The following is a 14957-nucleotide window of genomic DNA, read 5'->3' on the forward strand; positions in this document are numbered from 1 at the left end:
CGTCAGAGGCCAGTGACTTCCTGGCCTCTTGGTAGGTCCTGTGGCAGCCTACTTGCACTACCCCATGGGTTCACAGCCGGCAGATAGTGTCGCAGATGATCCGACACTGCATCCTTGGATCACTAATGCAGCAGGAGGCATACAAAGCCAAGACTGTGTCTCCTCATTGTCCATATCACTCAGGGTAAGGTGTAGCTATGGCAAAATGCGGTCAAAACTCACTGACAACTGCCGTTTTTGGAGTTCTGAATGCATTCCCCATATATTTCAAGCACTGGAAAGGTAAACTTTCCAGAGCTTGTGCCTGGTAGGTAACGCCATCTAGTAGCGTTCCCCTACAGCGTGAGCTGCCTTTTGCTATTTTAATCGCAATTGTACATGCATATGGCGTGACTGAACGGGACTACGCATGCGATCAGAGGCGGGAATGCAATGCGCAACACATCCCGCCCACTACCATCAACCGCAGGACCACATAAGCAGTTGCGCAGATCATTAAATTTCGGAGATTGAAGTAAATATCGGATTTACGTAAATTCTGAATCAGGTCACCAAGCTAGAGAAAAACTACTTTGACATAAAATGTCCCATCGAGGCTCTCTTACTACATGGACGCAGAGGTCCATTTTGTTGTCATACTAACCATGATCTGGTGCATTGTTATATGGGTTTATGTAATGTATTACGTTCTGCATTATGGACTGTATAACTATGACACAAGAAAATACTGGAATTTATGGAAGATGGTTGTACTACCTTTTGCAGAGATAATAAAATACACAGATACGGTTTGTTCCAGCCTGTCTTTATTTTCCAGTCAGGATTACAACACGCAACTTTAGTGTCACAAACACAATATACAGCACAAAGGGGTACCGGGCACGGGCGATTTGGGAGCTGATGTGCATAAGAAGCAGGCAGTAATGACGCTGGGTGAGGGAAGAAGGGGGTATATAGTACTCCAGAGTGCACAAGGATTACCCGTAGGTCACTCTCCTAATTAACTCTGTAGCTGGATTTGATTTACATTGCTAGCGGCAACTCAGCCCACCCATACTACACAGGGCACAATGGCAATCTTTACAGTATTAAATTCTGCGTCAATCCCGTTATTGTGCAATAGGGGCCTACAATGCATTGTAAAGTGCAGACATCACGGATTGCTAAAGGAAATCTAAAACTAACCAGAAGCTTAAAAACGGTGCATTATGACTAACAGCCCTGAAAAGTCATTTCCCTGCCAGAAGGGCTAATGGATAATTAGTTAATCTCACTCTCTAACGTCACAATACTGTGTTTACTCACGGAGGGGGGTAATATCATAAAGCGCTGCAGACCGGCCCACCTGACAGGGAAAAGAGATTGACAGGGGTGTTCTGCGGAACTCTGGTAGGAAAAGGGTTACGTAGCAATGCTCTGCAGGGTTCTGGCAAAGACAGGAAAGGGATTACACAGCAATGCTCTGCAGGAAGACAGTCTCTGGTAGAATGAGATGGGATTTTCCTGTGTTTTGGTACAGATATATCATTAAATATATATATATTATATATTATATAAACATCACGGACACGACATTCTCCCATTAATATTCACTCTGGCAGCTGGGCTGCGTCACTGCACATCAGAATATCACAACCTGCAGCCTGAGCTCACTGATCAGCCGCGGAGAACCCTGCAGGAGAGACGGGAACGGAGGAAAACCCGGGGAGAAGTAAAAAAACAACAGAGAAAGAAAAGATAATAAATGAGCGAAACAATAAGAAGTATTCAGAAAGAAGATCAGAACACAGCAGTGGTACAATATAGAGGATGGGGGAAAAGACAAGATGGTAATTTATGGGCGAAAGAGTGCAGGGGTTAAGTAGAGTGGAACAGAAGGTGGAAAGTGAGAAAGGGGAGTTAATGATACAGTGGGAGAGACAAGATGATGCACTTAGGAATGACGGAGAAGAGAACAAATGGGTGCAGAGGAAGTGGCAAGGTGACATTGGTAAGTTGGAATGACAGAGTGGGTAAGGAAAGAATACAGTGGGCTAGATAGAGGGTGTGGGGAAGGAATACAGTGGGCTAGATAGAGGGTGTGGGAAAGAATACAGTGGGCTAGATAGAGGGTGTGGGGAAGGAATACAGTGGGCTAGATAGAGGGTGTGGGGAAGGAATACAGTTGGATAGATAGAGGGTGTGGGGAAGGAATAAAGTGTAGTAGACAGACGGTGTGGGGAAGGAATGAAGTGGGATAGATAGAGGGTGTGGGGAAGGAATACAGGGGGAATGACAGAGGGTGTAGGGAAGGAATACAGTGGGAATGACAGAGGGTGTAGGGAAGGAATACAGTGGGAATGACAGAGGGTGTAGGGAAGGAATACAGGGGGATAGATAGAGGGTGTGGGGAAGGAATACAGTTGGATAGATAGAGGGTGTGGGGAAGGAATAAAGTGTAGTAGACAGACGGTGTGGGGAAGGAATGAAGTGGGATAGATAGAGGGTGTGGGGAAGGAATACAGGGGGAACGACAGAGGGTGTAGGGAAGGAATACAGTGGGAATGACAGAGGGTGCAGGGAAGGAATACAGGGGGATAGATAGAGGGTGTGGGGAAGGAATACAGGGGGATAGATAGAGGGTGTGGGGAAGGAATACAGGGGGACAGATAGAGGGTGTGGGGAAGGAATACTGGGGGATAGATAGAGGGTGTGGGGAAGGAATACAGGGGGATAGATAGAGGGTGTGGGGAAGGAATACAGGGGGATAGATAGAGGGTGTTGGGAAGGAATACAGGGGGATAGATAGAGAGTGTGGGGAAGGAATACAGGGGGGGAGACAGAGGGTGTGGGGGAAGAATACAGTGGGAGAGACAGAGGGTGTGGGGAAGGAATACAGGGGGAATGACAAAGGGTGTGGGGAAGGAATCCAGTGGGAGAGAAAGAGGGTGTGGGGAAGGAATACAGTGGGATAGTTAGAGGGTGTGCAGAAGGAATACAGAGGGATCAACAGTAAGGATAGGAAGGGACACAGAAAATCATATAGTGTGGCAAGGGCAAGGTGATGATCAGAGTGAGAGTAATAGAGGTGAGAGGGTGGCACAAGGTGATGATCAGAGTGAGAGTAATAGAGGTGAGAAGGTGGCACGAGGTAATGATCAGGGTGAGAGTTATAGAGGTGAGAGTGTGGCACAAGGTGATGATAAGGGTGAGAGTAATTGAGGTGAGAAGGAGGCACAAGGTGATGATCAGGGTGATAGTAATACAGGTGAGAAGGTAGCACAAGGTGATAATCAGGGTGAGAGTAACAGAGATGAGAAAGTGGCACAAGGTGATGATCAGGGTGAGAGTAATAGAAGTGAGGAGGTGGCACAAGGTGATGATCAGGGTGAGAGTAATAGAAGTGAAAAGGTGGCACAAGGTGATGATAAGGGTGAGCGTAATAGAGGTGAGAAGGTGGCACAAGGTGATGATTCAAAGTGAGAGTAATAGAGGTGAGAAGGTTGCACAAGGTGATGATCAGCGTGAGAGTAATAGAAATGAGAAGGTGGCACAAATTGATGATCAGAGTGAGAGTAATAGAAGTGAGAAGATGGCACAAGGTGATGATTCAGGGTGAGAGTAACAGAAGTGAGAAGGTGGTAGAAGGTCATGATCAAGGGTGAGAGCAATCGAAGTGAGAAGATGGCACAAGGTGATAATTAGGGTGAGAGTAACAGAAGTGAGAAGGTGGCAGAAGGTCATGATTAAGGGTGAGAGTAAAAGAAGCGAGAAGGTGGCACAAGGTTATGACCAGGGTGAGAGTAATAGAGATGAGATGGTGGCACATGGTGATGATCAGGGTGAGAGTAATAGAGGTGAAAAGGTGGCACAAAGTGATCAGGGTGAGTGTAATAGAAGTGAGAAGGTGGCACAATGTGATGTGTAGAGTGAGTGTAATAGAAGTGAGAAGGTGGCACAAGGTGATGAGTAGAGTGAGTGTTATAGAAGTGAGAAGGTGGCACAAGATGATAATCAGAGTGAGAGTAATAGAAGTAAGACGGTGGCGCAAGGTGATGATCCGAGTGAGAGTAATAGAAGTGAGGTGTTGGCAGAAGGTGATGATCAGGGTGAGAATAATAGAAGTGAGAAGGTGGCACAAGGTGATGATGAGAGTAATAGAAGTGAGAAGATGGCACAAGGTGATGATTCAGGGTGAGAGTAATAGAAGTGAGTAGGTGGCACAAGGTGATGATTAGGGTGAGAGTAACAGAAGTGAGAAGGTGGCATAAGGTCATGATTAAGGGTGAGAGTAATATAAGTGAGAAGGAGGCAGAAGGGCATGATTCAGGGTTGGGGTAACAGAAGTGAGAAGGTGCCACAAGGTTATGACCAGGGTGAGAGCAATAGAGGTGAGAAGGTAGCACAAGGTGATGATAAGGGTGAGAGTAATAGAAGTGAGACGGTGGCACAAGGTGATGATCCGAGTGAGAGTAATAGAAGTGAGCTGTTGGCATAAGGTGAAGATCAGGGTGAGAGTAACAGAAGTGAGAAGGTGGCACAAGATGATGATCAGAATGAGAGTAATAGAAGTGAGACGGTGGCGCAAGGTGATGATCCGAGTGAGAGTAATAGAAGTGAGGTGTTGGCATAAGGTGATGATCAGGGTGAGAGTAACAGAAGTGAGAAGGTGGGCACAAGGTGAAGATCAGAGTGAGAGATCCATAGGTGAGAAGGTGGCACAAGGTGATGATTCAGGGTGAGAGTAATAGAAGTGAGAAGGTGGCACAAGGTGATGATTCAGGGTGAGAGTAATAGAAGTGAGAAGGTGGCACAAGGTGATGATTAGCGTGAGAGTAACAGATGTGAGAAGGTAGCATAAGGTCATGATTAAGGGTGAGAGTAAAAGAAGCGAAAGGGTGGCACAAGGCCATGATTCAGGGTTAGAGTAACAGAATTGAGAAGTTGGCACAAGGAGATGATCACACTGAGAGTATTAGAGGTGAGAAACTGGCACAAGGTGATGATCAGAGTGAGAGTTATTGAAGTGAGAAGGTGGCACAAGGTCTTGATGTAGGATGAGAGTAACAGAAGTGAGAAGGTGGCACAAGGTTATGATCAGGGTGACTGTAATAGAAGTGAGAAGGTGGTACATAGTGATGATGGGGGTGAGAGTAATATAAGTGAGAAGGTGGCACAAAGTGATGATCAGGGTGAGAGTAAATAGAAGTGAAAAAGTGGCACAAAGTGATGATTAAGGGTGACAGTAATAGAAGTGAGAAAGTGGCACAAGGTGATGATTAGAGTGAGGATAATAGAAGCGAGAAGGTGGCACAAGGTGATGATCAGGGTGAGAGTAACAGAAGTGAGAAAGTGGCAGAAGGTCATGATCAAGGGTGAGAGCAATAGAAGTGAGAATGTGGCACAATGTGATAATTAGGGTGAGAGTAACAGAAATGAGAAGGTGGCACAAGGTGATTATTAGGGTGAGACTAACAGAAGTGAGAAGGTAGCATAAGGTCATGATTAAGGGTGAGAGTAATAGAAGCGAGAAGGTGGCACAAGGGCATGATTCAGGGTTAGAGTAACAGAAGTGAGAAGTTGGCACAAGGAGATGATCACAGTGAGAGTACTAGAGGTGAGACTAGACTAGACTAGACTAGAAAAGGGGCAGACTAGATGGGCCAAGTGGTTCTTATCTGCCGACAAATTCTATGTTTCTATGTTTCTATGTGAGAAACTGGCACAAGGTGATGATCAGAGTGAGAGTTATTGAAGTGAGAAGGTGGCACAAGGTCTTGATTTAGGATGAGAGTAACAGAAGTGAGAAGGTGGCACGAGGTTATGATCAGGATGACTGTAATAGAAGTGAGAAGGTGGCACAAAGTGATGATCAGGGTTAGAGTAATAGAAGTGAAAAAGTGGCACAAGGTAATGATTAAGGGTGACAGTAATGGAATTGAGAAGGTGGCACAAGGTGATGATCAGAGTGAGAATAATAGAAGTGAGAAGGTGGCACAAGGTGATGATCAGGGTGAGAGTAACAGAAGTGAGAAGGTGGCAGAAGGTCATGATCAAGGGTGAGAGCAATAGAAGTGAGAAGGTGGCACAATGTGATAATTAGGGTGAGAGTAACAGAAGTGAGATGGTGGCAGAAGGTCATGATTAAGGGTGAGAGTAATAGAAGCGAGAAGGTGGCACAAGGGCATGATTCAGGGTTAGCGTAACAGAAGTGTGAAGGTAGCACAAGGTGATGATCAGAGTGAGAGTAATAGAGATGAGATGGTGGCACAAGGTGATGATCAGGGTGAGAGTAATAGAGGTGAGAAGGTGGCACAAAGTGATCAGGGTGAGTGTAATAGTAGTGAGAAGGTGGCACAAGGTGATGAGTAGAGTGAGTGTAATAGAAGTGAGAAGTTGGCACAAGGAGATGATCACAGTGAGTATTAGAGGTGAGGAATTGGCACAAGGTGATGATCAGAGTGAGAGTAATTGAAGTGAGAAGGTGGCACAAGGTTTTGATTTAGGATGAGAGTAACAGAAGTGAGAAGGTGGCACAAGGTTATGATCAGGGTGACTGTAATAGAAGTGAGAAGGTGGCACAAAGTGATGATCAGGGTAAGAGTAATAGAAGTGAAAAGGTGGCACAAGGTGATGATTAAGGGTGACAATAATAAAGTGAGAAAGTGGCACAAGGTGATGATCAGAGTGAGGGTAATAGAGGCGAGAAGGTGGCACAAGGTGATCAGGGTGAGAGTAATATAATTGAGAAGGTGGCACAAGGTGATCAGGGTGAATGTAATAGAAGTAAAAAAGGTGGCACAAGGTGGTGATCAGGGTGAAAGTAATAGAGGTGACATGGTGGCACATGGTAATGATTCAGGATGAGAGTAACAGATGTGAGAAGGTGGCACAAGGTGATGATCAGGGGGAGAGTAACAGAACTGAGAAGGTGGCACAAGGTCATGATTTAGGAATAAAGCAATAGAAGTGAGAAGGTGGCACAAGGTGATGATTCAGGGTGAGAATAACAGAAGTGAGAAGGTGGCACAAGGTGATGATTCAGGGTGAGAGTAATAGAAGTGAGAAGGTGGCACAAGGTGATGATTCAGGGTGAGAGTAATAGATGTGAGAAGGTGGCACAAGGTGATGATTAGGATGTGAGTAACAGAAGTGGGAAGATGGCATAAGTTCATGATTAAGGGTGAGAGCAATAGAAGTGAGAAGGAGGCAGAAGGGCATGATTTAGGGTTGGGGTAACAGAAGTGAGAAGGTGGCACAAGGTTATGACCAGGGTGAGAGTAATAGAGGTGAGAAGGTAGCACAAGGTGTTGATCAGGGTGAGAGTAATAGAGGTGAGAAGGTGGCACAAAGTGATCAGGGTCAGTATAATAGAAATGAGAAGGTGGCACAAGGTGATGAGTTGGGTGAGTGTAATAGAAGTGAGAAGGTGGCACAAGGTGATGAACAGTATGAGAGTAATAGAAGAGAGGAGGTGGCACAAGGTGTTGATCAGGGTGAGAGTAATAGAAGTGAGAAGGTGGCACAAGGTGATGATCAGAGTCAGTGTAATAGAAGTGAGGTGATGGCACAAGGTGATGATCAGGGCGAGAGTAATAGAAGTGAGATGGTGGCTCAAGGTGATGATCCGAGTGAGAGTAATAGAGGTGAGAAGGTGGCACAAGGTGATGATCAGGGTGAGAGTAATCAAAGTGAGAAGTTGGCACAAGGTGATGATCAGAGTGAGTGTATTAGAAGTGAGAAGGTGGCACAAGGTGATGAGAAGGGTGAGTGTAATAGAAATGAAAAGGTGGCGCCGGTGATGATCAGGGTGCGAGTAATAGAAGTTAGAAGGTGGCACAAGGTGATGAGAAGGGTGAGTATAATAGAAATGAAAAGGTGGCGCCGGTGATGATCAAATTGAGAGTAATAGAGGTGAGATTGTGGCACAAGGTGATGATCAGCGTGACAATAATAGAAGTGGGAAGGTGGCACAAGGTAATGATCAGGGTGAGAGTAATAAAACTGAGAAGGTGGCACAAGGTGATAATCAGTGAGACAGTAATAGAAGTGGGAAGGTGGCACAAGGTGATGATCAGGGTGAGAGTAATAGAAGTAAGAAGGTGGCACAAGGTTATGATTCACGGTGGGAATAATAGAAGTGAGAAGGTGGCACAAGATGATGATTCATGGTGGGAATAACAGAAGTGAGAGGGTGGCACAAGGTGATGATTCATGGTAGGAATAATAGAAGTGAGAAGGTGGCACAAGATGATGATTCATGGTGGGAATAATAGAAGTGAGAAGGTGGCACAAGGTGATAATTCATGGTGGGAATAATAGAAGTGAGAAGGTGGCACAAGGTGATGATTCATGGTGGGAATAATAGAAGTGAGAAGGTGGCACAAGGTGATGATTCATGGTGGGAATAATAGAAGTGAGAAGGTGGCACAAGGTGATGATTCATGGTGAGAGAAACAGAAGTATGAAGGTGGCACAAGTATTCAGCTCTTGTACTCCTGTCCTGCAGCGAGACTTATTGTTAACGGTTTCACCACTGAGTCCTTTCTGCTAGGGAGGGGGACTCGACAGGGGTGCCCTCTGTCTCCACTTTTTGCCCTTGAAATAGAGCACCCGGCTTGTGCTGTTAGAGCCGCCGGGGATATTAAAGGGTTTCATATTGTGGGTCGGGAGGAGAAAATTGGTTTATACGCGGATGACATGATATTGTACTTGATGGATATGTCTAGGGAAGCCAATCCCGGGCCATTTTTTCAATCCCGGGTAACGGGATTGAAAAATGGGCAATCCCGGGATTGGCTTTTAACTAGGTGTCCGCCCCCTTGCCCCACCCCACCCCGCCCGCCCTGCACATATAACTCACCATATACCAGGGGCGGGAAGAAGGGGAACATCTTTTGAACGCTGCTGGTGGCTCCCAGCAGCGGCTGACAGCGCAGCGTGACCTCTCACGCTGCGCTGGGGACCCGGAAGGAGGAAGCTGGGCAGTGTCTGAGCTTCCTGTGGACGCTCAACGCTGATCCCTCAATCCCCGGGATTGGAGCTTCCAATCCCGGGATTGAATCCCGGCCATTTTTGGCCCTAAATCCCGGGATCCCGCCGATCCCAATCCCGGGATTGGCCACCATAGATATGTCCCATTCCTTGCCTGCTCTTCTCGAGTTAGCGGGTCATTCTGACCCGATTGCACGCTGCGCTTCTTCGCAGCCGTGCGTTTGGGTCGGAACTGCGCATGCGCTGTGGCCGAATTGCACAGGCGCGTCGTTGCCGGGCAGCGACGCCTCCAACGAAGAAAGAGGTTGCAGCGGCGACTGCAAGAAGATTGACAGGAGGAAGGCGGATCCGGGTGTCAACTGACCATTTTCGGGGGCATGGAGATCCGAACGCAGGCATGTCGAGGCGTTTGGAGGGCGGATGTCTGACGTCAATTCCTGGACCTGCCACGCTGAAGTGATCGCACAGGCTAAGCATGTCTAGCCCTAGTCTACTTTTGCACAAAACTTTTTTTGCATAGCAGGGCTGCATAAGCGAACGCCACCTTGCTATGCAAAAAAACACTCCTCCGCAGGCTGCGTCTACATGATCGCACGGGCAGCAAAAAGTTACTGCGTGCGATCAGCTCAGAATGACCCCCTTAGTGAAGGAGTTCGGCTCTCTCTCTCTCTGGCGTTTGCATTAACTGGGAAAAATCAGTGGTGTTTCCGTTACTTCCCTCTACATTGCAACCCTTCTCCTATGACCTTCCCATTAAATGGTGTACCCAGTTTAAATATCTCGGTATTCAAATTTCTCATTCTTTTACAGATTTTATTGCCTTGAATTTAACACCCCAGATTGATAATTTACGTACAAAGACATGAACATGGCAGAAACTCCCTTTATCTCTTACAGGTCGTGTGAATCTTGTTAAAATGATTGTCCAACCCAAAATAAGAATTTACTTACCGATAATTCTATTTCTCGGAGTCCGTAGTGGATGCTGGGGTTCCTGAAAGGACCATGGGGAATAGCGGCTCCGCAGGAGACAGGGCACAAAAAGTAAAGCTTTATGATCAGGTGGTGTGTACTGGCTCCTCCCCCTATGACCCTCCTCCAAGCCTCAGTTAGGATACTGTGCCCGGACGAGCGTACACAATAAGGAAGGATTTATGAATCCCAGGTAAGACTCATACCAGCCACACCAATCACACCGTACAACCTGTGATCTAAACCCAGTTAACAGTATGATAACAGAGGAGCCTCTGAAAGATGGCTCCCTACAACAATAACCCGATTTAGGTAACAATAACTATGTACAATTATTGCAGATAATCCGCACTTGGGATGGGCGCCCAGCATCCACTACGGACTCCGAGAAATAGAATTATCGGTAAGTAAATTCTTATTTTCTCTATCGTCCTAGTGGATGCTGGGGTTCCTGAAAGGACCATGGGGATTATACCAAAGCTCCCAAACGGGCGGGAGAGTGCGGATGACTCTGCAGCACCGAATGAGAGAACTCCAGGTCCTCCTTAGCCAGGGTATCAAATTTGTAGAATTTTACAAACGTGTTCTCCCCCGACCACGTAGCCGCTCGGCAGAGTTGTAATGCCGAGACCCCTCGGGCAGCCGCCCAAGAAGAACCCACCTTCCTTGTGGAGTGGGCATTTACCGATTTTGGCTGTGGCAGGCCTGCCACAGAATGTGCAAGCTGAATCGTACTACAAATCCAGCGCGCAATAGTCTGCTTAGACGCAGGAGCGCCCAACTTGTTGGGAGCATATAGTATAAACAGTGAGTCAGATTTCCTGACTCCAGCTGTCCTTGAAATGTATATTTTTAAAGCTCTGACAACGTCCAACAACTTGGAGTCCTCCAAGTCGCTTGTAGCCGCAGGCACTACAATAGGCTGGTTCAGATGAAATGCTGACACCACCTTAGGGAGAAAATGCGGACGAGTCCGCAGTTCTGCCCTGTCCGAATGGAAAATCAGATATGGGCTTTTGTAAGATAAAGCTGCCAGTTCTGACACTCTCCTGGCCGAAGCCAGGGCTAGTAGCATGGTCACTTTCCATGTGAGATATTTCAAATCCACATTTTTTAGTGGTTCAAACCAATGAGATTTGAGAAAGTCCAAAACAACATTGAGATCCCACGGTGCCACTGGAGGCACCACAGGGGGCTGTATATGCAGTACTCCCTTAACAAAGGTCTGGACTTCAGGAACTGAAGCCAATTCTTTCTGGAAGAAAATCGACAGGGCCGAAATTTGAACCTTAATAGATCCCAATTTGAGACCCATAGACAATCCTGATTGCAGGAAATGTAGGAATCGACCCAGTTGAAATTCCTCCGTCGGAGCACTCCGATCCTCGCACCACGCAACATATTTTCGCCAAATGCGGTGATAATGTTGCGCGGTTACTTCCTTCCTTGCTTTAATCAAGGTAGGAATGACTTCTTCCGGAATGCCTTTTCCCTTTAGGATCCGGCGTTCAACCGCCATGCCGTCAAACGCAGCCGCGGTAAGTCTTGAAACAGACAGGGACCCTGCTGAAGCAGGTCCCTTCTCAGAGGTAGAGGCCACGGATCCTCCGTGATCATCTCTTGAAGTTCCGGGTACCAAGTCCTTCTTGGCCAATCCGGAGCCACTAGTATCGTTCTTACGCCTCTTTGCCGTATAATTCTCAATACTTTTGGTATGAGAGGCAGAGGAGGAAACACATACACCGACTGGTACACCCAAGGCGTTACCAGCGCGTCCACAGCTATTGCCTGCGGATCTCTTGACCTGGCGCAATACCTGTCCAGTTTTTTGTTGAGGCGAGACGCCATCATGTCCACCATTGGTCTTTCCCAACGGGTTACAAGCATGTGGAAAACTTCTGGATGAAGTCCCCACTCTCCCGGGTGAAGGTCGTGTCTGCTGAGGAAGTCTGCTTCCCAGTTGTCCACTCCCGGGATGAACACTGCTGACAGTGCTATCACATGATTCTCCGCCCAGCGAAGAATCCTTGCAGCTTCTGCCATTGCACTCCTGCTTCTTGTGCCGCCCTGTCTGTTTACATGGGCGACTGCCGTGATGTTGTCCGACTGGATCAACACCGGTTTTCCTTGAAGCAGAGGTTCTGCCTGGCTTAGAGCATTGTAGATTGCTCTTAGTTCCAGAATGTTTATGTGAAGAGACGTTTCCAGGCTCGACCACACGCCCTGGAAGTTTCTTCCTTGTGTGACTGCTCCCCAGCCTCTCAGGCTGGCGTCCGTGGTCACCAGGATCCAATCCTGTATGCCGAATCTGCGGCCCTCCAATAGATGAGCACTCTGCAACCACCACAGAAGAGATACCCTTGTCCTTGGAGACAGGGTTATCCGCTGGTGCATCTGAAGATGCGAGCCTGACCATTTGTCCAGCAGATCCCTCTGGAAAACTCTTGCGTGGAATCTGCCGAATGGAATTGCTTCGTAAGAAGCCACCATTTTTCCCAGGACTCTTGTGCATTGATGTACAGACACCTTTCCTGGTTTTAGGAGGTTCCTGACAAGTTCGGATAACTCCTTGGCTTTTTCCTCCGGGAGAAAAACCTTTTTCTGAACCGTGTCCAGAATCATCCCTAAGAACAGCAGACGTGTTGTCGGAATTAACTGGGATTTTGGAATATTCAGAATCCACCCGTGCTGCTTTAGCACTTCTTGAGACAGTGCTAGTCCCATCTCTAGCTGTTCTCTGGACCTTGCCCTTATTAGGAGATCGTCCAAGTATGGGATAATTAATACGCCTTTTCTTCGAAGAAGAATCATCATCTCGGCCATTACCTTGGTAAAGACCCGAGGTGCCGTGGACAATCCAAACGGCAGCGTCTGAAACTGATAGTGACAGTTCTGTACGACGAACCTGAGGTACCCCTGGTGTGAGGGGTAAATTGGAACGTGGAGATACGCATCCTTGATGTCCAAGGATACCATAAAGTCCCCTTCTTCCAGGTTCGCTATCACCGCTCTGAGTGACTCCATCTTGAACTTGAACTTTTTTATGTACAGGTTCAAGGATTTCAGATTTAGAATAGGTCTTACCGAGCCATCCGGCTTCGGTACCACAAATAGAGTGGAATAATACCCCTTTCCTTGTTGTAAAAGGGGTACCTTGACTATCACCTGCTGAGAGTACAGCTTGTGAATGGCTTCCAAGACCGTCACCCTGTCGGAGGGGGACGTTGGTAAAGCAGACTTCAGGAAACGGCGAGGTGGAGACGTCTCTAGTTCCAACCTGTAACCCTGAGATATTATCTGCAGGATCCAGGGATCCACCTGCGAGTGAGCCCACTGCGCGCTGAAATTCTTGAGACGACCCCCCACCGCCCCCGAGTCCGCTTGAGAAGCCCCAGCGTCATGCTGAGGCTTTTGTAGAAGCGGGGGAGGGCTTCTGTTCCTGGGAAGGAGCTGCCTGTTGCAGTCTCTTCCCCTTTCCTCTGCCTCGTGGCAGATATGAATATCCCTTTGCTCTCTTGTTTTTAAAGGAACGAAAGGGCTGCGGCTGAAAAGTCGGTGTCTTTTTCTGTTGGGGAGTGACTTGAGGTAAAAAGGTGGATTTCCCGGCTGTAGCCGTGGCCACCAAATCCGACAGACCAACACCAAATAACTCCTCCCCTTTATACGGCAAAACTTCCATATGCCGTTTTGAGTCCGCATCACCTGACCACTGTCGCGTCCATAAACTTCTTCTGGCCGAAATGGACATAGCACTTACCCGTGATGCCAGTGTGCAAATATCCCTCTGTGCATCACGCATATAAAGAAACGCATCCTTTATTTGCTCTAAAGACAGTAAAACATTGTCCCTATCCAGGGTATCAATATTTTCAATCAGGGACTCTGACCAAGCTACCCCAGCACTGCACATCCAGGCTGTCGCTATAGCTGGTCGTAGTATAACACCTGTATGTGTGTATATACTTTTTTGGATATTTTCCATCCTCCTATCTGCTGGATCTTTAAGTGCGGCCGTCTCAGGAGAGGGTAACGCCACTTGTTTTGATAAGCGTGTGAGCGCCTTGTCCACCCTAGGAGGTGTTTCCCAGCGCGCCCTAACCTCTGGCGGGAAAGGGTATAAAGCCAATAACTTCTTTGAAATTAGCAGTTTTTTATCGGGGGCAACCCACGCTTCATCACACACCTCATTTAATTCATCTGATTCAGGAAAAACTATAGGTAGTATTTTCACACCCCACATAATACCCTGTTTTGTGGTACCTGTAGTATCAGTAATATGTAACGCCTCCTTCATTGCCAAAATCATATAACGTGTGGCCCTACTGGAAAATACGGTTGATTCGTCACCGTCGCCACTGGAATCAGTGCCTGTGTCTGGGTCCGTGTCGACCGACTGAGGTAACGGGCGTTTTACAGCCCCTGACGGTGTTTGAGGCGCCTGGACAGGTGCTGATTGATTGTCCGGCCGTCTCATGTCGTCAAACGACTGCTTTAGCGTGTTGACACTATCCCGTAATTCCATAAATAAAGCCATCCATTCTGGTGTCGACTCCCTAGGGGGTGACATCCCCATATTTGGCAATTGCTCCGCCTCCACACCAATATCGTCCTCATACATGTCGACACACACGTACCGACACACAGCAGACACACAGGGAATGCTCTTAAAGAAGACAGGACCCCACTAGCCCTTTGGGGAGACAGAGGGAGAGTTTGCCAGCACACACCAAAAGCGCTATATATGACAGGGATAGCCTTATAATAAGTGCTCCCTATATAGCTGCTTTAATATATATAATTTTGCCACAATTTTGCCCCCCCTCTCTTGTTTTACCCTGTTTCTGTAGTGCAGTGCAGGGGAGAGCCTGGGAGCCTTCCTGACCAGCGGAGCTGTGTGAGGAAAATGGCGCTGTGTGCTGAGGAGATAGGCCCCGCCCCTTTTTCGGCGGGCTCGTCTCCCGCTCTTTAACGGATTCTGGCAGGGGTTAAATATCTCCATATAGCCCCCGGAG

The 14957-nt window shown here is 47.5% G+C and overlaps 1 protein-coding gene across 1 annotated transcript in view; it reads right to left on the minus strand.

Annotated features, from left to right (window-relative positions):
- Window positions 1-789: 789 nt before the first annotated feature.
- SYP (synaptophysin) overlaps window positions 790-14957 on the minus strand; it is a 64036-nt gene continuing 49868 nt past the window's right edge. Inside the window, exon 7 of the mRNA XM_063936566.1 lies at window positions 790-1672. The gene's annotated coding sequence lies outside the window, so the exon portion shown is untranslated. The remainder of the gene's footprint in view (window positions 1673-14957) is intronic.

This window comes from Pseudophryne corroboree, chromosome 8 (assembly GCF_028390025.1).
Source record: "Pseudophryne corroboree isolate aPseCor3 chromosome 8, aPseCor3.hap2, whole genome shotgun sequence".
Classification (NCBI taxonomy): domain Eukaryota; kingdom Metazoa; phylum Chordata; class Amphibia; order Anura; family Myobatrachidae; genus Pseudophryne; species Pseudophryne corroboree.